Consider the following 27,405-nt stretch of genomic DNA (forward strand, 5'->3'; position numbering starts at 1 on the left):
ATATTGATATGTGGTATCCGGAAAGGCTAGTTTAGGTTTGTCTAGTTGGCGCCTATTGGTGATCTGTGCGTATGGCTGTGATGATGGTGATGATGATTATGATGATGATGATGATGATGATGATGATGATGATGATGATGATGATTTAGGGATAGGGTGAAATCCGGTGTCGACACATAATCTTCTCCGGTAGAATAATATAATAATTCATAATAATATAATAATTCAAGGCCTAATGTCCCCATTTGGCGGATGAATCACCATCAAGAACCCTGCCGGCCAACATTCTAATTTGACACCATTCCGCTGCCTACGCATCAATTTTGACGTTTCGTTTTACTTTAAGAGATGGCAGAGTGAACTATGGCTGAGGTTTAATTAATTATGTCGGTTAAACAGCAATGTGTCACGAGAGATCTTTCACATGCCGGCATAGAACGACACGGAGTGTCGAATTGTTTTCTGCTCATCAAGAACCGACTACCCCTAGCGGGTTTAAACCTGCGATCTTGTGATCTTATGTCGACACTCCACCACCGATCGACAGAGGGAGCTACCTCATTAAGAGGGAAATTGTAGGTGGAGGCAAAGATAACGGCGTTCAGTTGCCAACCACCTTCCGCGGCTATTTTGATTGCTGGTTCTCAATTACTGTTGGCATCTTCCTTACAGTCTAGAACTACGTATGCCTACCACTGATGTTGCCATGTGAGTGTTCAACATCATGAAAAGTGTTTACTGCATTTTGATATAAATTATCTTGCGAAGTATGACCTGCATTTCCCTCAGTTCCTAACTTGATACATAAGTAGAGTACCCAACACAATTTTGAAACATTCTTCAGTAGGATTTCATTTAAAATTTTACACCTACCATCGTTTTATATTGGTGTTCTGTGCCTACCATTAAGTTCACATCTTCAAAGGCACAACATAAAGGGGAGAACTGGAGCCAAGAATTATAATAATCCGGAGTAGAGTAAATGTTTAATTTATGATGAACTTGGAAAGGACGGTTAATTACGCTGTAGATGTGCAGTCTGTGGCCTATGGTTTTTTTAAATGCACTAGATGGGAAGATTAAGATAATTACGCATGCGACATATGTCTAAAAATAAGAAAAACTAAGTGTCTGGAAGACCTATGAACGGAAATATTTTTGTTGTTTAATATTGCACCGTAACAAACAAACGTATCTTAATGTAAATTTCCTGAATTCTCTACATCCTTTAGGTACAGTCTTGTATTGCTTAGTAATTACTTCTTTTTATTGGGCATAGTTATCTTGTTATTTTGAGAATCCAAAATTTCAAAAATCATACTAACGTATCATTTTTGTAGGACGGCAATTATTGATTAAGTTATAGTACTTAGTAGAACTAATCATTTAAATAAATAAGTCACCCTTAAGCCTAATTGTTGTATGTTAAGTTGTAATCAAGTGGGAAGTGCGAATAAAAGTAGGATTTTTATTTACGATTTATTTCGCAATTCGAAGTAAACGGCCTACTCTATTTCTTTCTATGGGAGAAAACAGAATACCCAAGTAATGTTACTACTAGCTTTTTTTTTTTTCAATCCAAAATATTAAAAATAATGGACTATTCCGCGTAATCTGTTATAGCCAGTATCTCGTATTTTATAAAGAACAAAATACACTGAAACATCCATGGCTTGTAATGGTGCACCGCCACTGTTAAGTTAAAGTCTAATTTTCTTATTAAGACTGAGGGCGTACCTGCAGAAGATTTTTTACCTTTCGTTTTACACATTTCAGGCTTGACCTATTCTTGTCTTTAACTGGTATGTACAATCATTCACCACATTCACTGTTGTTTCTAAATTCCACAGAATATTTATTCAGTATTTGCTGCAGAGTATGACTTTACATTATTACAGGACTAATAACACTCATTTAATGAGGAAATGATACGAGACATTATGTTGCATGTTATATCACCAATACTGTACACTCGGCATCGGCTTGCAAATAGTATAATCACAGATAATAACAAGATTTCCAAACCTCTACGTACAAAATGTGTGTAACGTAATAGTGTGTTTACCGCTGCTCGTGATTTCAGCTAGCGTTCTTCAAATTACTACTTGATAAAAATAAGTAATTCCCATAGAATCCATTGAAAGTACAAATACTGTGCATGGAAAATATTGAACAGAGACGTAATTACAAATGAATGTCACAGAAATGAACGACTTGATTTGATTGCTCGGGTTTTTTATGAAGTGCACGGCTGTTTTATATTGTCAAAAGATGGACTGGATACTAAAAGCTTCATGACGTCGACAGCAGACCTATGGAATAGGGATGAATCGCAGAATAATCAAGCTAGACCATGTCAACAACCGGAAGATACTCCGTCATGTCGGGAAATCATGTGAAGTGTTGACCTTCACAAAGCGCAGAAAAGTAGCCTTCTTTGGTCACATCTTCCAGAATGACAAGTAGGCCCTACAGTCTGATACAACTGATAATAGAGGGCAAGGTAGCTGGACTGCAAGGACGTGGGCACAGAAGGTTATCTTGGGCACGGAGCCTCCATAAATGGTTCGACATCCATGGAAAACACAACATAGGGTTGATTACGCCTTACGTGAGGGGACAGCGCCAGAAGCAGAATACGAAGAACATATGTATTACGTCAAAAAATGATACGATCCCGTTCGGCTTTCCAAGTAACCTATGAAAAAGTCATAGAAGATTATTAATTTGGATATTAGTCGGACTGTAAACACCATTAGTTATGGAAGAGAGAGCAAATATTGTTCTCTCTGGCAACTTCGTATTGGAGCGCCCTGTTCTTGACGCACTGCATACAATAATTCCTGGAATCAACTGACGTTTGGTAATATTGTACAATTCAGTCAATTGTAACTTTTGGATGCAGAGAGCGCCATGATCACAATAATTAGTTTTTTTTTTGTTTTTTTTTTGTTTTTTTTTGGTTGCTATTTTGCTTTACGTCGTACCGACTCAGATAGGTCCTATGGCGACGATGGGAGAGGAAAGGCCTAGGAATGGGAAGAAAACGGCCGTGGCCTTAATTTAGGTACAGCCCCAGCATTTGCCTGGTGTGAAAATTGGAAACCACGGAAAATCCTCTTCAGGGCAGCCGACAGTGGGATTCGAACCCATTATCTCCCGGATGCAAGCTCACAGCAGCGCACTCCTAACCGCACTTTCAACTCGCCCGGTGATCACAGTACTAAGACAAAGCTTATCTGAATACTGCCTTATATAACGGCTTATACCCAGTATTTGAAAATTGAATCTCATTCAAAAGAATATGCAAAGAGGTGTTCATTTTTTTTTTTTTTTTTTTGCAAAATATCCACCCGCCGCACTAATTTTCCCTTTTTTGTTTGTCTCCGAGAATGGAACTCATTCTCTTATGAAATCTTTCTTTCTTTCTTAATCTGTTTACCCTCCAGGGTTGGTTTTTCCCTCGGACTCAGCGAGAGATCCCACCTCTACCGCCTCAAGGGCAGTGTCCTGGAGCCTCAGTCTTTGGACCGTACGATACAACTGGGGGGATGGCCAGTACCTCGGCCAGGCGGCCTCACCTGCTATGCTGAACAGGGGCCTTGCGGGGGGATGGGAAGATTGGAAGGGATGGACAAGGAAGAGGGAAGGAGGCCGTGGAGAAGCGGGAAACCACGGAAAACCACTTCCAGGATGGCTGAGGTGGGAATCGAACCCATCTCTACACATTTGACCTCCCGAGGCCGAGTGGACCCCGTTCCAGCCCTCGTACCACTTTTCAAATTTCGTGGCAGAGCCGGGAATAGAACCTGGACCTCCGGGGGTGGCAGCTAATCACGCTAACCACTACACCACAGAGGCGGACCTTATGAAATCTGCTCAATATAATGTTCAAAACTGTATGAATATCGTCTACATTTGGTAGTAAGCAGCATTTACAGAAGATAAAATTAACCACTTAACGTGAGAAACAATTATTATACCCACGTCCGGCTTCATGGCTAAATGGTTAGCGTTCTGGCCTTTGATCACATGCATTGTCTTCATCATCATCATCATCATCATCATCATCACGACGCGCAGGTCACCTACGGGTGTCAGATCATAAGATCTGCACCTGGCGAGTCTAACATGTCCTCGGACCTCCCGGCACTAAAAGCCATACGCCATTTCATTTCATTGTGACCACGTGTCGTCCTTGGGCGACATGCGCATATCACACCACCCAAACCTAGGGAAGTCGTCGCCGGCAGGTGGACAAATCCCAGTGACAAAGTAATCGCATTAGGAGGTTCATAAGTAAATTCCGGCGCTTGGGGCGTCGTGATTTACTGGCCGACCGTCGAGCTAGTCAATTGGGCAGGGCAGGGGCCGCAGGTGTTGTAGTGTGGCTTAACAATTAGCCCCCTTCCCCTACTCCATCGCCCCCGCAGTTACTGGGCTCACATCTGATTCTGTTCGAACATTAATGCAGAAACATATCAATGAAGCTTCCACTTCATTGATATTTGCGTGAACTGGTTTAGTAAACTAATAAAAGGCAGCATAGCAGGCTAGTGGATGTGATGTGTAGTTCGTAAATTCACGACAGACAGTGCCATGCCTCTCTGTTGTACAGTACACCAGTATACAGTCTGTAGCTTGCAGACTAGTGGCCGACAGTTAACTCAACTTCGCCATATAAGTCGCTTAAAGGACGAAAACATAGTATGGCTATGTAGTGTACGCATCTGAATAAAATATCAGATAATAATAATAATAATAATAATAATAATAATAATAATAATAATAATAATAATAATAATAATAATAATAATAATAATAATAATATTTTTTAAATGCAAAAAGGATTTTCACGTACCTTTGGGACAAAAAAGGCAACAACTAGTTGGATTCAAGAAGTAAGGAAAGATTTAGAAAGAAATAATATAAGAGAAGAAGAAACTATGACCGGCCGAGTTGGCCATGCGGTTAGGGGCGCACGGCTGTGAGCTTGCATCCGGGAGACAGTGGGTTCGAACCCCACTGTCGTCAGCCCTGAAGCTGGTTTTCCGTGGTTTCCTGTTTTCACACCAGGCAAACGCTGGGGCTCTACCTTAATTAAGACCACGGCCGCTTCCTTCCCATTCCTATCCCTTTCCTGTCTCATCGTCGCCATAAGACCTATCTGTGTCGGTGCGACGCAGGAAGACTGAACAAGAAGCCTGGTGAGAAGTGGTCCGAGGACAGAAGGAAATAACATAGTGAAAGGATGAAAGAATATTGGAAGGAGCGGAAGAGAAAACACAGTATGAAGAACTGAACTGAAATTGGCACGTGGTCCTTAGCAGGCTACATTGGAAAGAAGAAGAAAAGCAATATACAAATAAAAAGAGAATGGCAAAAATCAAAGTAGTCCTTTAATTAGAATACTTCGGTGAAACATTTCAAGAAAACGAAACACAATCCAATGAAATCAGACGTCAAAAATATGTGGAAGCAGAATGTCAAGTCTCCCAAAGTATTTAGAAGTAAATGGCGTCAAATTTCCCTTTGCGAAATCAATTGATCATAATTATTTCAATAAACGGAACTCAGATTGATTACAATTAATTTATTTGCATCTAACGAATTGTTTTCTAGAGATACCTGCATGAAATTTAGTTTCGCAAGTGTAAGATTCAGAGCACCAAAAGGGGAAACTGTCTCAAAGCCTATGAAATGTCCTCAAAGAATGAAATAATCAGTTCTGTAGAGTACAATGAGATGTGGCTTTATTGATTTAAGACACTTCCATACGTTGGGTTCGAATTCCAAATCATCGTCATTGAAGAGATGATCACCGTCGGCTATTTTTTATGGAAAGGAAACGGCCGTGGCCTCAATTAAGGTAAAGCCCCAGCATTTGCCTGGTGTGAAAATGGGAAACCACGGAAAACCACCTTCAGGGCTGCCGACAGTGGGATTGGAACCCACTATCTCTCAGATACGAGCTCACAGCTGCGCACCCCTTACCGCACGGCTAACTCGCCCGGTGATCACTGTTTGAATGACCCATATAGTCTAGTGAAATGCCCGTCACTATTTCATAAAATATTTGGTGTGCTAATAACTTCAGATGCCTCGAATTACAGGCAGAAACAATTCCAGGACCATCAACTCAGATGTCGCGGTCCACAAACAAACATGGTTCCATTTCCCAGACGTTGGCAGCACTTACGGAATTTTGGTGTAGCCGAACTTCTTTTCTTTTCATGTCCCTCTACGACAACCGAACAATGTACATAGCTCGTTTCCCTTCACAATGTACGACGCAGTTCTAGAACTTGAAGGAGTGTTCAGCCATGGCTCCACAAGGCGGGCTTAACCTCAGCCCGGTTCTGCTCATTTCCACTCTGCAGCAGTGATAGGCGGCCTTTGAAATCACGAGCTTTTCTATCATCCCGTTGTCATTTTTTGAAAGATTCCGAGGTTTTAGTTATCCATTTTGCAGCTCATGTTGAACTTTTAAGATTTTCCTAAACTCTGAAATTGGTGTTGTTATATTTTGGAAATCCAGTACCCCACAATTTTGATTTGAGTCGACACGGCTGTCACTATGACACCAAGAACAGCGTCTTGGCGAAACATGAGCCGTTTACCACTTGCAGCGACTGGCAATTTTGACACGTTCATCGACACGTACTATCAAGGCTGATGATATAACAGGTGAGTAGGAATCTGAGCTGGAAGACTACGCCCTGGCGACAGAAATGATACGCGAGTCGTATGCATGCGATGTGTGGTGACGAAATTTCTACCATTTCAAATCTTTCACGAAATTGGGCCCGTGAGGGTCAAATATACAGGGTAGTCGGACACAACGTGCGCGATAGAACGTTGCTCATATTGGTAAGTATTTTTAAAAATTACGTCGATAGAAGAAGACCACATTCTCAGAGGGACCAGTGAGGGATTATAGCCCGTCGACCTCTTTCAGGCCTTGAGTGCTATTTCTGAAGTCTAGATATTGATGACATAATGGGTATGAATGGAGTGTGGACGGCTTGTGTGGAGATCGAATTGACCAGAATATGGCCTGCGCCCCTTGTGGGGCGGATGGTGCCCTTCGTTGGGCGAATGTTGGGGGGGGGGGGGGGGGCGTTGGTTCTCTGTTACCAAAGGCCAACGGAGAGGGGGTGAAGCGATATCAGGTGGAGGGTCACCCATCCATTGGGTGACCACGCCCGATGTTGCTGTTTTAACTATTCACTGTTAGATGTGTGCATAACTGTTGGGAGGTAAGATAAGGGTGTCGTCGATAGGTGCTGGTGCTGGTTGGGCGGGGGGTACTGATAGGGCGTGATGAGGAGTTAAATCTTCTTGGTGCAGGGCGGGATTCGAACAGGGGGGATTAGCTAATGATTAGCTGTCTACTTGGTAGTGTAGGCGGGTTTAGGGTCGAAAGTAATTTGATAAAGAGCAGGTTTAACAGGATGGAGTTGTCAAGGCTTGGCGGGGCAGTATGCTGGGTAGGGGGTGGTACTGTGCTCGAGTGGGGAGTTGCTTGATGTTTGGGTGAAGGGAGAGGGTTGGTGTATGTGTTTAAGTGTTGAGCGTGTCTGTAGTGTGCTCTTATTGCCTTCTTTAAAAAGGGGCAACCAGGGAAGGAGGCAGCGTGACTACCTTCGCAGTTCGCGCACCTTGCCTGGTCCCTCGGAACCTTGCAGACAGTATGACGACCACCGCATCTGTTGCAGCGGGTATCATCTGAGCACGAAACCGCAGAGTGGTTTAACTTGAGGCAATTGTAGCACTGTGTAACCAGAGAAGAGAGGCGGGGGCGTGTAATTGTGCTGGAGGTGTTAGGTGTTGGTGTAGGTTTAGTCTGGGAGGCAGGTTTGTTACGCCTGCTCCCAGTTTGAGTGTGCTTGGAAAGTGCATCCTTGCCCGATTGTGAGGTTGAAGGGGTCTCACTTTCGGACTCGGGAGGTGGCAGGGGTCGGTATGTGGGGGAGGTGTGATAATGGATGGTGTTGTCTGATGATCAGGTTGGAGTGAGATATCGGATTGAGTAGATCTGGTGATCAAGGGGGGAGGCAGGAAAATAAAGTTTGGCTCTGTTTGTGGTTGTTGGGTGGGGAGGTCTGTGATACCTGATGGGCGGTCTGAGGAGGAGGGGGTTGGGAGGGGAGCGGTGGGTGTGTCAGGTGGGAGTGTGAGGTCGGTTTGAGTGGCCATATCATCCTCCTCATATGCATCACGACATACGTAATAGGGCAATTTATTGTCAGCCAGTTTGTCAGCAACGTTAAGCCATCCATCTTGGTCGTGAGTGAAGATGAGGATATAGCCATTTGCGACTTCTTGGAGGAGCTGGATGTGGTGTTGGACGGAAGCAGTGGCTCTGATTATAAGTTTACGGTATATTTGTAGGTCAGTGGGGTTGTAATTGGTAGGATCAATATCCCACACCGTCCTCATTTTATCAGCTGCTGAAGTTAGCCAATCCAATCGCTACGCGGGCGACTTCAGATGGGGTATGCGAGGCGGTGCTGCCAAGTCTGCACGTGACTTATGACCGGTTTGTGGACGTCAATAGAAGAAAGTAATAAACTTCTCCAGCGGAGGGACTTGAACTGCTGATAGGCTCGGCAGATAGCAACCACGCTACGGTGGTATTGGCTGAAATCCACGATGTGTTAGTGTTTGATGCTCAACTCTCGGAATGGCTCTCAAGCCTGACCGAGTCACGTGAAGATTTAGCAACACCGCCTCGTACAGTCCATTTCAGTTCTCCCGGGAAGCGACCTGATTGGCTAAATTCAGCAGCTGATAAATTGACAACAGCGCGAGATGTCAACGTATTTTTTTCAAATTATTTATCAGTATGACCAACATTGTAACGCCCATAGACTCGGTTCACTTTGTTTCCGACTACCCTGTAAAGGTTGCATGGTTTGGCGAGAAAGAATTGTTTAAAGCAAAATCTTTTATAATGTAGATCATGTTAAACGTGCTTCCGATACGCTTGCTATACACTGTATGTTGTAGAGCATAACAAAACAGAGAAAAATTATTAATTAATTATTATTATTAATAACAATAAAAATAATAACTATTATTATTATTATTATTATTATTATTATTATTATTATTATTATTATTATTATTATTAACGTGCTAGTTTTGCTGGTTGCTTTACGTGGCACCGACACAGATAGGTCTATGTAAAATATTATTTTGCTTTACGTCCTACTAACTACTCTTTTACGGTTTTCGGAGACGCCGAGGTGCCGGAATTTAGTCCCACAGGAGTTCTTTTACGTGCCAGTAAATCTACTTATACGAGGCTGACGTATTTGAGCACCTTCAAATACCACCTGACTGAGCCAGGATCGAACCTGCCATGTTAGGGTCAGAAGGCCAGCGCCTCAACCGTTTGAGCCACTCAGCCCGGCACAGATAGGTCTTATGGCGGCGATGGGAGAGGAAACGCCTAGGAGTTGGAAGGAAGCGGCCGCGGCCTTAGTTAAGGTACTGCCTGGTGTGAAAATTGAAAACCGCGGAAAACCATCTTCAGGGCTGTTGACAGTGGGATTCGAACCTACTATCTCCCGGATGCAAGCTCACAGCCCCGTACCTCTGATCGCACGGCCAACTCGCCCGGTATTAATAATAAGTAGTAGCTGGTAGTTGTGGGATATTATATGTTGTAACAGTGTTCTAACCAAGGCAGAGTATTCAAACCACGAGTATATTGGCATGCTGCTGGAGTATGTTGAGGCACGAATGAATACACGCCGTGCTGCGGGAATTTATTGGGGAAAAAATCCCTAGCAATTGTGCGTCGAATCCATCAACGACACTTGCAGTAATGCAGCTCCTTCGCGATCCCGGTTATGTGATAGCACGCAATGGATATCTCCTCTACACCCACGTGCAATCTAGACGTAGAAGATATATTGGCAATAAGTGAAGAGATACAGGGCTCAGTACTTGTAGTATTGTACCCGCCTAGATTGTGTATAAAACACTACGAGAGGAGCTATCATATTCTATGCATGCAGTGTCTCACCAGCTGTCTAACGCTCGTACATTTCTGCCTTTGTTAATCGATCAAACACCCAGTACAGACTTCCTGCGGAGTGCATTAGATTTCTTCTTTTCTCGCTAGTGGTTGAACGTCGCACGAACACATTCGAATGTAAGGATAGGAAGGGCTAGGATTTGTAAGGTAGCATCTATGTCAGCATTTGTCTGGTGTCAAAATCGGAAACCACGGAAATCAATCTTCAGGGCTGCCGACAGTGAGATTCGAACTCACCATCTCCCGAATTCAAACCCACAACTGCGCCACCCTAATCGCACGGCCGACTCGCTCGGTAGCAAAGAATGTTTAATGCACGCAATATTACTCACACGTGGGCTGTGGAATATCCCTACGCTGTGAGTCTGGACAACTTCCAGCACCAGTTCTCAATCAATGCATGGATCGGTATTGTAGGAGGTAGATTACCTGGAGCAGACATATAACCTGCACGGTTGACTGGTGTGGCTTGACGAGAGTTTTTCTCATGTATGTTACCGGAATTGCTGGAGGACATATCGTTTCAAATGCGACGAACCATGTGGATTTTACACAACGGTACGCCACCACACGTAAGCCGCGTAGTATGCAAGCATTTCACCCAGTCATTTCCTGATCGGTGAACAAGACGACATAGACCAGTCAATCGACCTGTGTATCTCCAGACCTTAATCCAGAGAATTTTTATGTCTCGAGACACACGACAATCAAAATATGTTGAACGGAAGTCGATACTTTGTGTGACCTCCGGGAATGTATGCCTATTTGACAAGCAGCAAATGATATTCTGAAAAATCCTGGTGTCTTTGGTGGATTACGATATAAATTGAAGTTTTGCGTACACACTCAATGTAGGCAATTTGAACAGAGAGCCATGCGACTTATGCCGCTGATTTTATTGAAACTGAGTAATTATGCGTGCACTGAAATAAAACCTAGGTCTACATCCGTGTAGTAATTTGTTTCGGAGATACTTCTCTCTCCCAATAGTTAGGCAAAATGAAAACACCTTTTTTTTTAAATGTAAGACGGCAGTAGCGGCGATTAGGGGGGTGGAGCTAGGGGTGGGGGGGAATCGCCCTCTCACCCCCCACTTTTTGTACAGAATATTACATTTTTGTTCGCATTTTAGCCGGCTGAAATTAGGAATTATGAGAATTATGAAAAAATATTTTGCACAAGGCCTTTTGTCTTATCCGCTAATTATTTCCGTTATTTTCTTTATTTATTAACAAAATTATTAAGAGAAATGCGCTCAAAATGTCGTTCGTGCCGGCTAACCGATACGTATAGCGCCACAACAAGTAGTGAGGACTTTGCACATGCTGTGAGGAAGGGTAGCAGGGGGCAATTTATTTTTTCGTTTCACCCTGTTTGGGATACGTTGAATCGAACATTTCTGTGTGTTGTTCTTTTCTTAGTACCCAGCATTTCTTCATTCTTTGTGATCTTAGTTTCCTCTCATTTTCCGAGATAATAGATTTGGTTGTTAACGTACATTTCTTGAAACGTTTAGTTGATACTTTACATGTTCGATCGAATAGTGAATTTTCTGTAATTTCTAATTCTACTAGATCTTTTTTCAGTTTCCTTAAACCAGTTGAGTTTTGTTTTGCGGTTAGTGGAAAATTCAGAGAAGCAGGGGTATATTATAATACACATTTTTGCCAAGGTCATGAACACTGAGGTATGATTCACCCGCTTGCTACGCGCGTTCATCAGTCTGGCAGTCTCTTTGGTGTCTTTAATTTCTTAATGTGTAGTCAAATGGGGAGACCGGGGCAAGTTGACGAGGATAAGCTTTCTTTCGACATTCCGCCGGAAAATGGCGTGTTTTACGGCTGTGATGACATGATTATTACTGCTAACCTTTTCGTGAAACAGTACTGCAATATTCAAAGTTATTGCTTAAATAGCTTTTTCATAAAGTAGTAAAGTTTATAATTATGTAAATTTCGTCATCTTGCCCCGTGCCCGGGGTAAGTTGACGAACCTATTGGGGTAAGATGACGAGCATTCTTCTCAACTGTTTCATCATGGAACTTCACTGAAATTTGTTCAACACACGATCAACACGTGGAGTAACTTAATTTTAATAATGTGCTGCACAAGGACATACATTTCTAAAGAACATAAATTTGAAAATGTTAAAATACTTTAAAATAAATTGTAAATAACTTTTAGAAGTTCCTGCTAAAATTAATAACTACTGTGCATGCACTACATTAAATACATGAACTCTAAAGAAAACCGTTTTAAACTGGAATATACTCAGCACATATCACAGAGAAACCGTCAACTACCTTCATAACTGAGCAGTCTTCATGCCACCACACTTTACAATTATCATACACTGATCCAGTCTTCATTTAGACGATGAACATAGGCTAATTTTATTCACTGTTCTTCATAATACACTGACTGACAGAGCAAATGCAACACCAAGAAGGATTGGTCAGAACTTTATGCCAATTGCAGGGTAGACTGACGTCACTGAGGTATGCTCATGATGTGAAATGCGCCGCTGTGCTGCGCACGTAGCGAACGATAAATGGGACACGGCGTTGGCGAATGGCCCACTTCGTACCGTGATTACTCAGCCGACAGTCATTGGAGAACGGGTTGTCGTGTGCCACAGGACACGTGTATAGCTAAGAATGCCAGGCCGCCGTCAACGGAGGCATTTCCAGCAGACAGACGACTTTACGAGGGGTATGGTGATCGGGCTGAGAAGGGCCGGTTGGTCGCTTCGTCAAATCGCAGCCGATACCCATAGGGATGTGTCCACGGTGCAGCGCCTGTGGCGAAGATGGTTGGCGCAGGGACATGTGACACGTGCGAGGGGTCCAGGCGCAGCCCGAGTGACGTCAGCACGCGAGGATCGGCGCATCCGCCGCCAAGCGGTGGCAGCCCCGCACGCCACGTCAACCGCCATTCTTCAGCATGTGCAAGACACCCTGGCTGTTCCAATATCGACCAGAACAATTTCCCGTCGATTGGTTGAAGGAGGCCTGCACTCCCGGCGTCCGCTCAGAAGACTACCATTGACTCCACAGCATAGACGTGCACGCCTGGCATGGTGCCGGGCTAGAGCGACTTGGATGAGGGAATGGCGGAACGTCGTGTTCTCCGATGAGTCACGCTTCTGTTCTGTCAGTGATAGTCACCGCAGACGAGTGTGGCGTCGGCGTGGAGAAAGGTCAAATCCGGCAGTAACTGTGGAGCGCCCTACCGCTAGACAACGCGGCATCATGGTTTGGGGCGCTATTGCGTATGATTCCACGTCACCTCTAGTGCGTATTCAAGGCACGTTAAATGCCCACCGCTACGTGCAGCATGTGCTGTGGCCGGTGGCACTCCCGTACCTTCAGGGGCTGCCCAATGCTCTGTTTCAGCAGGATAATGCCCGCCCACACACTGCTCGCATCTCCCAACAGGCTCTACGAGGTGTACAGATGCTTCCGTGGCCAGCGTACTCTCCGGATCTCTCACCAATCGAACACGTGTGGGATCTCATTGGACGCCGTTTGCAAACTCTGCCCCAGCCTCGTACGGACGACCAACTGTGGCAAATGGTTGACAGAGAATGGAGAACTATCCCTCAGGACACCATCCGCACTCTTATTGACTCTGTACCTCGACGTGTTTCTGCGTGCATCGCCGCTCGCCGTGGTCCTACATCCTACTGAGTCGATGCCGTGCGCATTGTGTAATCTGCATATCGGTTTGAAATAAACATCAATTATTCGTCCGTGCCGTCTCTGTTTTTTTCCCCAACTTTCATCCCTTTCGAACCACTCCTCCTTGGTGTTGCATTTGTTCTGTCAGTCAGTGTATCTTTCTGTTGTCACTGCTGGAGAGCAATTTCCTCATCAAATATTTGTGGGTTGAATGAGTCAATCGCACAAGCTTCAAATCTTTCAATGGCATTGCTCATAGTTGCATTACGAGACATATGAGATTCTTCGATAGCATGCATTGCGGGTATTATGCTTACTTCATCCCTGTCCCGTCTATCTGTCTTCCGTCAAAAATTTCTAGGTATTTCTGTAATTTCTGTAATTAAGGGTACAGGTGACTACGTGTAGCCTATACCTGGCTTGGGGTAAGATGACAAATTCGTCAACTTACCCCCGTCATCTTGCCCCAGGTTGCTTAGGAAGCTGTTTGTCCTTATAATCGACAGACATCTTACAATCAAGATTCAGTTAAGACTGAAGTAAGTAAGAAATACATTGACATTTAAAGAAAAGAAAACAGTTAATTCGTATTGTGAGCGCACTAGTAGTAGAAGCTTCCTGCACATACCTCAGATATTTTAGTGCGACGGCGCTAGACAGATACCCCCCAACCACTGCATGTCTCAGACTGAAAGGAATTTCCTTCCATGTGTAACTTATACGTGTGAGATATCGGGCCCAAGGTCACATGGTAGCCAACTTAGTGAATAGAATACTACAAAAGTTATGGTTGATTCGTCATCTTGCCCCGTTCGTCATCTTGCCCCGGCCTCCCCTACTAAATGATTTCAGTTGTATAATCACGCCGTACGTCTACTTAATTGTAATAAATGGGTAATATTGTTCCTTTGGTGAACATTTTATTGTATAGTATTGAATCAAAATGTTATAAAACTATTATTACCGCACTTACATTGGTAAAGTGTCGGTAATATTTGTTGACTGTATATTTTTTGCCCCGCACATTTAATTCTCAATCGCCGCTACTGTAAGACAGAAATCGTATTCAAACGTTACATCACCTCAATTCATATCGGAATATGCACTTTATTTCAAAAAATAATAATTAAAATAATAATAATGTATTACTAATATAGGCCTAAATTACTCTAAACGGAAGTTTAATCCGATGAGTGCTCTTCATTTTAATGCAGTTGATGCATATTTTATTATCACACCAGGAACATGCTATGAAAGCATTTTATCAGAGTTATCTACACAGCAATTTCCATATATATGAAAATTAATCTCTATAAAATGAACACGAGAATCCTTAGGAATAAAATCTGTTGCTTGCTAAGCGTACAATATTTTATGTCCAGCTTAGAGTCGGAAAACCTGAAGGTAAAATTTATGAACCAATGGTGTAGAAACCCTCAAGAACTTCTGAAAATGATCTACACAGTAACGAATATAATTTAATAATGATCAATTATATATGCTGAAATGTGTATTTTCGATTTGTAGTACCGCTTCAGGATGTGTTTTTTAATCACGCGTGCTTCTTCTAATGCAGATTCTGCGCGCTTGCTTGCCGGGAAGAGGCGAAGCTAAACAGAAGGATGAGCGCTCGTACTAGCGCTTCCAAACCCCACTGTCGGCAGCCCTGAAGATGGTTTTCCGTAGTTTCCCATTTTCATACCATGCAAATGCTGGAGCTGTACCTTAATTACGGGTACGGTCACTTCCTTCCCACTCCTAGCCCTTTTCTCTCCCATCGTGTGTGTGGTCGAGGGACAATCATACAGCATATGTCGCTTCTGCCAGCTACTCTCATACTAGTGAGTTTCAGATACTGTTCACATGAAGCGCTGAAGCACTGTCGTAGTCTCACAGGAAAGCAGGCGTGAGCTACTATTGGTTGAAATTTATATCAAACTGGAAACAAAAAGAACGTGTGTGAAATCGCAGGCAAACGGTATTTTGTTATATATAGATACCGACAGTTCTACTGTCGTGCAAAAAAGTATAGACACCCGAGTTAATTCGTTGCTAAAAAGAGTTATCCTTTGTAGCACATAAAAACAAACTACACCAAAATTTAGCTTATTTCATTCTACGTTTTCTATAAGGAGTAGAAATGTTTATCGTATACAGTTAAAATGTTAAAGCAGGCTGAACAAAAGAAGTGCCGGTATTATTTCCAACGGACATTGCATGCAGGCAAATGTCAGTTTTGATTTTAGCCTGACATTCTCATGAGCTTCGTAACAAGCCGAATTTTTTCGGCTATGATCACCCAGTAATGAGAACATGTTTCACAAAATTTACAAGAACCATTTTCACAAATATCAGATGATCTTGGTATACCGATCAACAATAAGTTACATTGAGACATATTAAAGTTTGATAACGATCAGATCAATACTTTTATTGATATGAATTTTCTAAGTGTTCTAAGTGAGCGCTCTGTTGTTATTATACTGTAGATAGGAGAGTGCTGAGTGTACAACAGCGCTAAATCTCATTTACGAGTTTTTCTGTTTCTTGTTAGTTAAGCTTCTCTTCCTTCGAGAGCGGAATATTTACCTACTGAATACTCTTATAGCATGTTTTTCCACCTTTGAACCCTTAGTTATAGCCATCAATGAGGCAACGTGATTTTACCGACCCCAGAAGTGACTTGAAATGCCGAAGAAAATGCACAAAATATTCCGTTTCGGTAACTTGAAAAATTACCAGAGCTCTGAATAAAGGCAGAATTCTGCCAATTAATGTCATATAAATATCCTTAAAAATGATTTTGGAACCAGAAACATTACAAATAATCTATATTCCACAACATAGGGAAATAATATCAGAATAGAATTGCAGATTACATCTTTATCTTCTTTCATTTTGTACGGCACTCATTATATCCAACACGTTTCTCCCTTTTCATTTTATTTCTATTTCTTTGAGAAGATGCGATTATTCTAGTAATGAACATACTTTTATCATCTAGATGGTGAGTTACAGTGTGCCTCTAGCCCTCCAGGCGGGATGGTAAGGGTCCGGAATATCGGAAAATAAGGAGAGCGATTGAAGGAATAAGATAACAAGATTTCTCATTGCGTACATTTTCTCAACTTCAGCATACAATTACATTACATGGTAGCCTACTGAATAGGTACGTATATTTTTAAAACACATCTCTAAGTGTTTGTTTGAAAGGTCCACTTGTTTGAAAGGTCAACTACTTATGCCTTTCAGACCAAATTCTTGGTGTTCTTTCGAAAACCTCACAAAAGTACATTTTTAGTTCTTAGTGGTGCTTCAATACAACGTATTAGAAAATTCAAATACCTGATCAGCTTAAAAGAATACGATCTGGATTTGGTAAAGTAGATAAGTACTTGGGTTGAGGCAAGAAAACCAAGTTACCTACAAATTACAGTCCTGCCATGGGCGCCCGCAAAAGGGGGGGGGGGCACTTGCCCCACCCCTGAAATTCTAAAAAGGTTGATGTTCAATTGTTTAATATCATATCAGATTATTTCATAAACTGAACTTACTGACAGTCATCTAGCATCTGTTATAACCGGATTGGTTTTAATATTTTAAAAAATTGTTAATGTGTAACCCCCCTCCCCCCCCAACTTGGAAAAGATTCTGCGGGCGCCCATTAATCCGGCTCTACAATACCTCAAGTAGCAGGTGGTAGGAAGGGCATCTGGCCTTGAAACTGGGCTAAAATCCATCTCTTCTAGTGACCCACGTAGGCCTGTACGTGAGTGTCAGATGCAAAGATGTTGGCAAGAAAAACTTACTTTTTACGGAGAACTGACAGGTACCGGTTTAATAATAATAATAATAATAATAATAATAATAATAATAATAATAATAATAATAATAATAATAATAATAATAATAATAATATACTGGGCCGATCGAAAGAGGAAGAACCGTAAATGAATGATGCTTAACGTGGTCCATAGTAGACCTATTCGAAAACAAGAAGAAGAAGAAGAAGAATAACGTTACATATATTACGTCCCACTAACAACTTTTAAGGTTTTGAGAAGCAACAAGGTGGCGAAATTTTGCCCCAAAGGATTCCTTTTACATGATGATATACGAGTATGTACGGCTGGTGTAATTCGGCATCCGCAAATATCGAAGTGGCTATGGTATATGTAGTTGTAATTATAGTTCCTGTAAGCAGCCAATCAGTGCAGTCACTAGCCTGTGTTAGTCTAAAAGATAATGAAGAATAACATCGGAATGAGGAGAAAAACACGAAGAAACAATCACTGGAAGAGTGAGGTAACAAGAATCAAATACGGAAATTAAGGTTCAAAGCCTAATCCTAGAGTGCTCTAAAATCGTCGAGCTGGGAGAAAACGAAGAGCCGACTGGTTATAGTTATTAGTTAAGGTGTGCTCTGCCTCTTCTGCTGCCACTCATATCCACTAGATTGAATTACTGCCACAATTACAAGACCTAATCCCTCAAGGAGGGTAAATTGCACCTTGTAGGAGTTAAACTTGAGATACACGTTCTAAAGTTTTTCATTTACATTTCATTTAAATTATTTACTGTGCTAATAATTCCTCCAAAATTTCAGTCAAACCATACCGCTCTGAAGAATCCGTACGCCGAAGGAGAATTCTCTGAACTGAGGAACACTGCAGAACTATCCGATTCTGATCAGAGAGGTGGTGGTGGATGGGTCAGGTCACTGCTTCCATTTACTTTTGTCAGGCTCCTCGCTTTCATATTTCCAACCCGACCTCCCTTGGTCAACTCTTATTCTTTTCCGACCCCGACGGTATTACGTTTGCGAATCCTAGGGAGTCCCTTTTCACGCCCTTCATAGCATTTCCCTTTCTTTTGCCAATTCCTTCATTCTTCGAAGTGTCAGGCTTCTTTTAATTTTCGTCCGATTAATGTTAAGAGAGAGTGATTGACTAGTTGTACTTTCACTTAAAACAGCAACCACTACCACTATTTCGATTAGTTACCACCTGACACATCAGATGGCGCTTTTCTTCCTACACTTCATTCACCCCTCCCGAGTACTGCAACACAGGTACTGTACTGTACTTCAAGCCAAGTCGGTAACAACTTAAATCAGATATATGAGTTTTAGAGGGTTGGTCATACTGATAAATAATTTGAAAGAAATAATTAGATATCCGGGCTGTTGTCATTTTATCAGTTGCTGAAGTTAGCCAATCAGAATGCTTCGCGGGCGAAGTCAAATGGGCTTTTTGCGAAGCAGTTTTACTAAATCTGCACGTGGCTTAAGAACGGCTTGAGAGCTACAACCGAAGGAAAACAACTTTTCCATGGGAGAGATTTGAACACAGGCCTCCGAGTTGACAGGATCGCCCCGTAGCAAGTAAGCTACGTGACACCGGCTGAAACCTACGATATGTTTGTGTTTGATGCAGATTTCTCGGCGTGGGTCCCAAGCCGGTCTTAAGCCGCGTGAAGATTTGGCAACATCGCTTCGTAAAGCCCATTTGAATTCACCTGCGGAGCGATCTGATTGGCTAACTTGAGCAGATGATAAATCTGTAACGGCGCGAGATATCGACTTATGCTTTTAAAGTTATTTTTCAGTATATCCAACGCACTGAAACTCATATACACGGTTCACGTTCTTTCCGACCATCATGTATAGCGCGCACAATAAGCCTAATACGTTGTATATGAAAGGACAACGATTAGAACGAAAGAAAAACGAACTGTAGCAAAATGTGTGAAAATAAATTGGATCTCACAGCACGTGTGATCCCAGGTTAAATGTGTTCCAATAAATTGTTCATATATCGCTGATAATCAGGTTCTACGCGAGAATGACCTGCTCACTTCTGGTAGACCAGGTGCCAGCTGTACATGAGAGATAGAAGTGAGTTCTGCCGTAATGGTCTGTTGGCTGCACATCAATCCATCCATGAAACAGCTGCTGTGTGATTGCAGTGGTACAGTTATCATAGTCGCTAGAGCTATAAGCTCTGCGAACCGCATAAAGCCCATAGTCTCATTCGCATATTTTGTAAAACATTTGCTGAATAAACAGAGCGGTGTTGTTTTGCCATTTATCGAGTGCCATTGTCTTGGTTAACATAATATTGTTGTAACATCAGTCTCCCAACGCTATCATGGCTCTGATTGTTATTGCATGGCGAAGGCGAGTTATGGCGTCAGAACACGCGCTTGGAACTGATATCCCTGGACTGATTTTAACTGTAGACAGGAGGGTCAATATAGGCCACGCTCATTAACATGCGAGGAGAAATTCCATATATCTATGCGAAACATGTAGGGAAAATACGTGTGTCAGGAACGTCTCTGATTTTCTTTCTTCTTTTCACCACTATTTATTGTGCCCGTTGTTGTTGGTTTGTGCTGGTAGATGCAGAATGTTTATGGTTCCTATAAACTTTCTTGAAAATAGGACGACTAATGTCTAAAAAAGGAAATAGTAATAATTACACAGCTACCGGACAAATATTTTCAATCTGTGTGCAGCCCAAATAAAACAGGTTATATAATTCCAAATCACCTTCCCATAGCTTCGGATACATGCAATATAACTTCAGTATCTAGATTAAGCAGAAGCTATTAGAGCTCTCTCTAGCGGATTGACCTGAGAACTACTGATTCTGTCATAAGAGCACGTGTATTTGTGTGTGAAGTTTTGGGTGTTATTTATGTGTTTTCAGTGAGTTGACATAATTAAATAGTAGCGTGTGTCATTTCTTGGTATCACCTCTCAACATGAGATCACAGAAAGTCTGCATACATGTGCTCAATGTCGGTAAATTGGGCACAGCGACAGTTGAAAATTACGATGTTACTGAAGAAGTGGTGACGGAAGAAAGTCTGCATACTGTAGTGATCCGTTTTCAGCGGACAAACTCTCGATACCTGTAAACATTCTCAGGAGGATTGTGTCAGTATATGAAGAGAAACTGATATCTGTCCAACAAGTATGCACATTTGGAGAGATTTGAACGTCTTTGCAAGACGGAAAAGCTGAGTGGTAGTCCATGAACGTAAGACGCGTCTGTTAATTGATGAAATGTTACGGGCAGGACACCACTTTCTATCACTCACAAACTAACGGATGCAGAATTGTGAGCGAGCTCTGTTCCTTTAATTCTGAGGAATTATATAGGTAACATAACTTTTATGAATTACCCTGATACGAATACTGAGAAAACGTTGAGGTCCGTGAGACTACATGTGCGGTATGTATAACAGCAGAGCAAAGTCATCTCCGTACAGGCCATAAAATTCCTTGGAGGAGTAATATGTAAAGGCTTCCACAATCCGTAATATTAGCACTGAGTGTCCGACTCGTTGGCTGAATGGTCAGCGGTCTGGCCTTCGGTTCAGGGGGTCCCGAGTTCGATTCCCGGCCAGGTCAGGGATTTTAACCTTAATTGGTTAATTCCATTGGCTCGGAGGCTGGGTATTTGTACTGTCCTCAACTTCCCTGCAACTCATACACCACACGTAACACTATCCTCCACCACAATAACATGCAGTTACCTACAAATGGCAGATGCCTCCCACCCTCATCGGAGGGTCTGCCTCACAAGGGCTGCACCCGGCTAGAAATAGCCACACGATATTATTATTATTAGCACTGAGTGAGATAGAGTTGTTAGCTTTATGTAAGTCTAGTTTTGTCACCAAAAAATTAACGCGGTACTCATTTTTGGTGCAGGACGAATGAACCTCAAAGCCATGTTCCCTTTTAGAAGTGGAAATCTCGTTTCTGAATTTTTCGACTTCATGTGCTGTGTTTGGCTGCAGTAACTATGAAGTAGAGGAAGAATGCGCGGTCTTTCTTCCGTTTCTCTCGTGACAAGAAAATGTAAGTAATATTGTGTTTGCATATATATTCTTCCAGTGACAATTTTTTTTATTTTTATAGTTCTTCATAATCCTCTGACCTGCTCGACCCATATTTTAACTAGCATAAAATATAATACGCATATTTTATTATAGAGTGCAGCAGTTAACCTTCAATACCGATGTGTTGTTGTAGGTGTGATCTGTGGGTTTGATTTAATTCAGGAAAATATATATGCATATAGGTGTGGCTGATTGTGTTCCAAGTTACCCCATTTGGAATGCCGTAATGCGTTGTCAAGCACTGAAGAAAATATGGGCGATTAGGAAATGTACATATTTTGTTGAAACAATATGATGATGCAAATTTGCTTTACCCTAATGTACTGGTATTATGGCAAGTATTGCTTACAGGGAAAGTTTTTATGCTTTTGAGACTAAATTTATAGATTTTCTTTCTGTTAGTAGGCTTCAAGTTAAAAGGAAAATTGCCCAGCTCTTAAATGTAAATTCATTGAATCATGTGTGTAAGGAATGTGCCGACATTTTTGTTGACAAGTGATTTAATATGATGATACAATGCTTTTAATGTAGCCCTGAACGTTCAGGCAGGAATCCTAAAGCTAAAAACGTAATGCATAAATGAAAGATCAACCCCTTTCACAGCAGTCCATTTCACATCTTGATTATATGTCTAATTTCAGTCTTTAAATAATAAGCTGTTAAGTAATTCTTCATTCATTTATCGAGAATTGTTTCAGCAACTTTGAAGTTAATATCGTTATAACACTTTCTTTCTAGACGTAATTTATTCATCCATTTCCGTATATACATTTCCATTGATATTTGAATTTAGCGCGAATTTTCAGGTCAAACCACTAGGAGCGCCACTTTCGACTTGTCTCCTATTTTAACAAGGCTAAGTCCGGAAGTGTCACCTACTGTCTCTACTGTATTTGGAAGCTTCACCTACAAAGCCTGAATATGGCCACAAGAGTAAAACATGTCTGTGTTCCCAGTTGGTCCCCAGGATGTATTTAAATTATTGAAATTGTGAAATAGCTAATAATAATAATAATAATAATAATAATAATAATAATAATAATAATAATAATAATAATAATAATAATAATAATAATAATAACAGTATGGTCTCAGCTACCGTGTGCATACATTTAAATTTGACTCCATCTGGCTGACTGCTCGTCATTTTCGACGTTCCTTTTTTATCTAGACCTACTAGATGGCAGACCGAGTAAACCGAAACTTTCTTGGGCGTCTATGGCTGAGATTTAAGTAATTTTGTCGGGTAAACACCAAATTTGTCACCAGAGATCTTTTAAATGCCGACATCGTACGACATGGAGTGTCGCATGGACTTTTTTCCGCCCTTCAAAAATCCGATGGCTGCAGCTACCGTGTGCATACATTTAAATTTGACTCCATCTGCCTGACTGCTCGTCATTTTCTACGTTCCGTTTTTATCTAAACCTACTAGATGGCAGACCGAGTAAACCGAAACTTTCTTGGGCGTCTATGGCTGAGATTTAAGTAATTTTGTCGGGTAAACACCAAATTTGTCACCAGAGATCTTTTAAATGCCGATATCGTACGACATGGAGTATCGAATGGACTTTTTTCCGCCCTTCAAAAATCCGATAACCTCTGCCAGGTTTGAACTCACTATCTTAGGATCCAGAGGCCAACATTCTACCACTGATCCATAGAGCTAGCGCGGAAGGCAGTGCAGAACATATTGGAGTACTATAATGCTACAATACAAAAAACGAAGTATAGTCGTTTAAGGATTTTATCAATAACCTATTTTGTGAAAAAGAAGCTACTTGGAGAAGGATCTACCAACAAACATTTCCGTATGTCATTTTTCGCATTCACAAAAGCAATGAACAAATAAATACAAATATAAAGAGGTGCAGAATGTTTACAAAGTGCACCTTTTATATGGTGAGGTGACCACTATAAGGGTGCTATCGGGATGGCAACTGCCATGTATCAACATTTGAGTAAAAACCCTACAGACCCACGATGAAGAAGGTACTGTTGTTCACAAATGGACGCGGATGCCTGAATAAAAACAGTCTTTTGATAGGAGTGCTCTCAAAGTGCTCGACAGAATGAAAAAAATCGTATAGCACATTTTTACCATTACAAGTCTTTACTTTATGCTTGCTGACAGGGGTTAGCCCATAGAGAGAGTAATTAGGGAGAAGGATAGAAAAATTCATTAAACCAGAGCAGCACACCCAGATCTTCTGTGGCTATGGAATCGTCCAAAAACTTGGTTCCGCAAAATGTCCAGACAGCAGCAAACGATGTCTAGCTTTAGTTAGACAAATGACGTCTTAAACAACCGTAAAAACTTTGGCCTACTACAGAGCGATCGCTGCTCAGCCCTTGGGCCCGCAGATTATGAGGTGACGTATGGTCAGTGCTTCGCATCCTGTCGGCCGTTATTCTTGATTTTCTAGGATGGTTAAAAATCCATGTAAAAGCATTATTTCTGAATCACGTAGCAGTCCTCAGACTGGAACAGTTCCTTCGCAGTTACATACCCGGCTTCGGAAGTGCGGTACAAGATAGGGATTCACTGTAGAGCTGGGTAAAACAGTTGCAGGCAGACAACCGTTTTATAAAAGGATTACAAAATAACGTACTCCTGCCGATATGGATAGAAATGTGGTAGTACGACAACGTTGTTCAACCGCTGCAACGTCCCATGACTTTCCCTGCCTCATAAAATTGACAATACCTTTTATCCTTAGAAGTATAACATACTGAGATTCATAAACAATGTATGAAACATTAAATTATATATCGTGTTAAAATTTGGATTTGATCAGTTAACTTGTTTTCGGGGAAGCAGATGTCCCGGAATTTTGTCCCGCAGGAGTTCTTCAATGTGCCAATAAATCTACCGACACGAGGCTGATGTATTTGAGCACCTTCATGTAACTTCCAACTGAGCCAGGATCGAAACTGACAGGTTTGGCTCAGAAGGTCAGTGTTCCACCGTCCGAGCCGTTGTGAGTGTGTCTTTAACATTGCATAAACGGATTTTAAGTCGGATGTTTTCGTATTAGTTTGAAATGATAAATGTTACGGCATCTAAAGATCCATTAAATCTGTATTTCATGACTGAGTGGAGGCTAATTAGAATAACTAACAAGATTAATTCAAAAAATGCTTTGCTGTACTTGGCAACACTCAAGCCATTGAATCTGGCGTAGCACTATATTCTCGGTCTCGGTGACGTCTGGCGCATCAGTCAGTAGCACCGCAGTTCTCCAGAATGGCCTACCTGACCTGTGAGTTATTCTAGATAATCGAAAAACACTAGTTACAAGAAAAGCAACGATTGCGAACGACGCTGTGTGTACGTACCGGTTATAAACCTGTGAAACGGTGCTGGTGAAGAACACAACAGCAGAACGGAACTGCAGCTGCTAACTGTTATTTTCTTGCAACGATTTCATTCAACAACGGTTGTGTTCCCGAAACGGTTGCATTGTATCTGTCCCAGCTCTAATTCACAGTACCTGAGATCAGCCCTAGTATGTTGCCTGCCGACAGGATCCGTGTTAAGGAGGCAAAATGATCAGATCTTGATCAGTAGGACAAAGAGCATTTTGGAGATATCTGGGAAGATATACCAGACCTGCGATTTTATCGGGAGCTAGTCCCGTGGTCTAGGGGTAGTGAGCCAGCCCCTTACCCGGAGGCATCGGATTTGATTCCCAGCCAGGTCAGTGGATATGCCACCTGGTTGGTGGTCTACTCAGTCCACGAAGGGATAATTGAAGAGCTATTGACTGTGAGATAGCGGCCTCGGTCTAGAAAACAAAGAATAATAAATGAGAGTTATTATCGTGTTGAGCATGTGTCATTCGTAATGTGCAGCGGGCACTTGGTACGCCAAAGCCCATGAGGGTTGTAGCGCTATGGCGTCTTCTTTAGAACAACAATCGTTCTCTTTCTGCAAGCAGTGATAAAACGTAACGCGAAGATGTTCGTAAAGAGGATTATGATTTAAAATGTGAATACAATACGTCCTTATAGTTCTTTAAATATAACATTACAATCGTTCTTGCTGTTGACATCATCATTATAACGCTCTCTTGGTAGATTTCGTATTTAAATTGTCTTCTTCAATTCCATACACGGCCTTACCCTGAAGTGTTTATTCTAACAGTTGCCTCATCCCAAGGCCGTACCCAGGCATTTTTTCAAAGGGGTTAGAATTTGGGTGGGGGGAGGGGACGGCTTCCGAAAACAAAAACTGTAGTAACATATATTTTAACTTTGAAGTAGATTTTACGGAAAGGAAAGTTTGAACTAGTTTTAAAGCGATACCTGTTGCAACTGAACGGGTTAAGAGGAGAGGTAAATTCATAGCGGTCTGTTAGACAGCGCACACTGTCACACATGCGTGTAGTGCGATTTTCCAAAACTTATTAAGAACATTAAAGCAAACAATCCATATATCTCACCTAAATTAACATTTCCATTTATATCTCAGTAAATTTGTTAACTATATTCATAGAGAAACGTTTAAATTTGGAACATATTAAACAGGTTAAATTCAATTGTTAATTTTGCAAATGAATGCTTTCATAACACCTCAGATTTATTATATTTCAAAACCCGTAAATGCTGATTAAATTTGTAAGTTCAGTTTTATTTCAGAGGGTGTTTAAACCCACCTAACCTCCTCCCTGGGTACGGCCTTGCCTCATCCTATACTGTAATCAATTCCAAAAGTTGCCTTCTCCATACTTAATTCATTCAAGTATTGGGATTTCGTGGAAAATGCAATAAAATAGTTTTCCTTAAAATACTCGAAAACCTGAAAATGATGTAAAAGGCAGGTTTTAGTACTATACGACTCAATTGCGTTTAGACATTCTTCTTCTTCTACTACTACTACTACTAACGCTTTTCACACATATGTGACGTCGCCGGGGAGAACTATGGCGCACATGTGAATTTGGCCATGTTTTACGACCAGATGCCCTTCCTGACGCAACCCTATATGGAGGGGTGTAATCACTATTGCGTGTTTCTGTGGTAGCTGGTAGTGTAGTATGTTGTCTGAATATGAAGTGGAATGTTTTGGGACAAAGGGAAACATCCAGTCCTGAAGCCAGAAGAATTAATCAGACTCGATTAAAATCACCGACCTGGCCAGGAATCGAACCCGGGACCCTCCGAACCGAAGGTCATAACGCTGGTCATTCAGCCAGTGAGTCGGAAAATTGCTCTTACACTTTAAACATTTAATTTATAAAATGTAACAGTGTTATTCACTCACGCTAAATTCATACATACTAATTCACATCGTGAGGGGCTGCGTGGCCGAGGCGGTAAAGGCGTGCTCGGTTCGCTCGGAAGGACGTGGGTTCGAATCCCCGTCAGGAAGTCGTAAAATTTAAGAAACGAGATTTCTACTTCCGGAGGTTTATATGGCCCTGAGGTTCACTCAGCTTACACCAAAAATGAGTACCAGGTTAATTCCTGGGGGCAAAGGCGGCCGGGCGTAGAGCTCCATCATGTGCCGAGGTTAACAATGGTGGAAGCCTTTACCTTCCACTCCTCCAAGGGCCTTCATGGCCTGTATGGAGGTGACTTAGCTTTTTTTTTTTTAATTCACATCGTATATATCATAATATTTTGTTTTAAAATTCGTCGATTAGAAGTTACCCCTAAGGACAAACTATACAGTAAAATGAAGAGAAAATTTAAAATGAATTGTCAGAAATTGATCATTTATATATCATTTAGAAGATAAGAAATATCTCCTTCTTTACA

Source organism: Anabrus simplex, chromosome 3 (assembly GCF_040414725.1).
Source record: "Anabrus simplex isolate iqAnaSimp1 chromosome 3, ASM4041472v1, whole genome shotgun sequence".
NCBI lineage: Eukaryota > Metazoa > Arthropoda > Insecta > Orthoptera > Tettigoniidae > Anabrus > Anabrus simplex.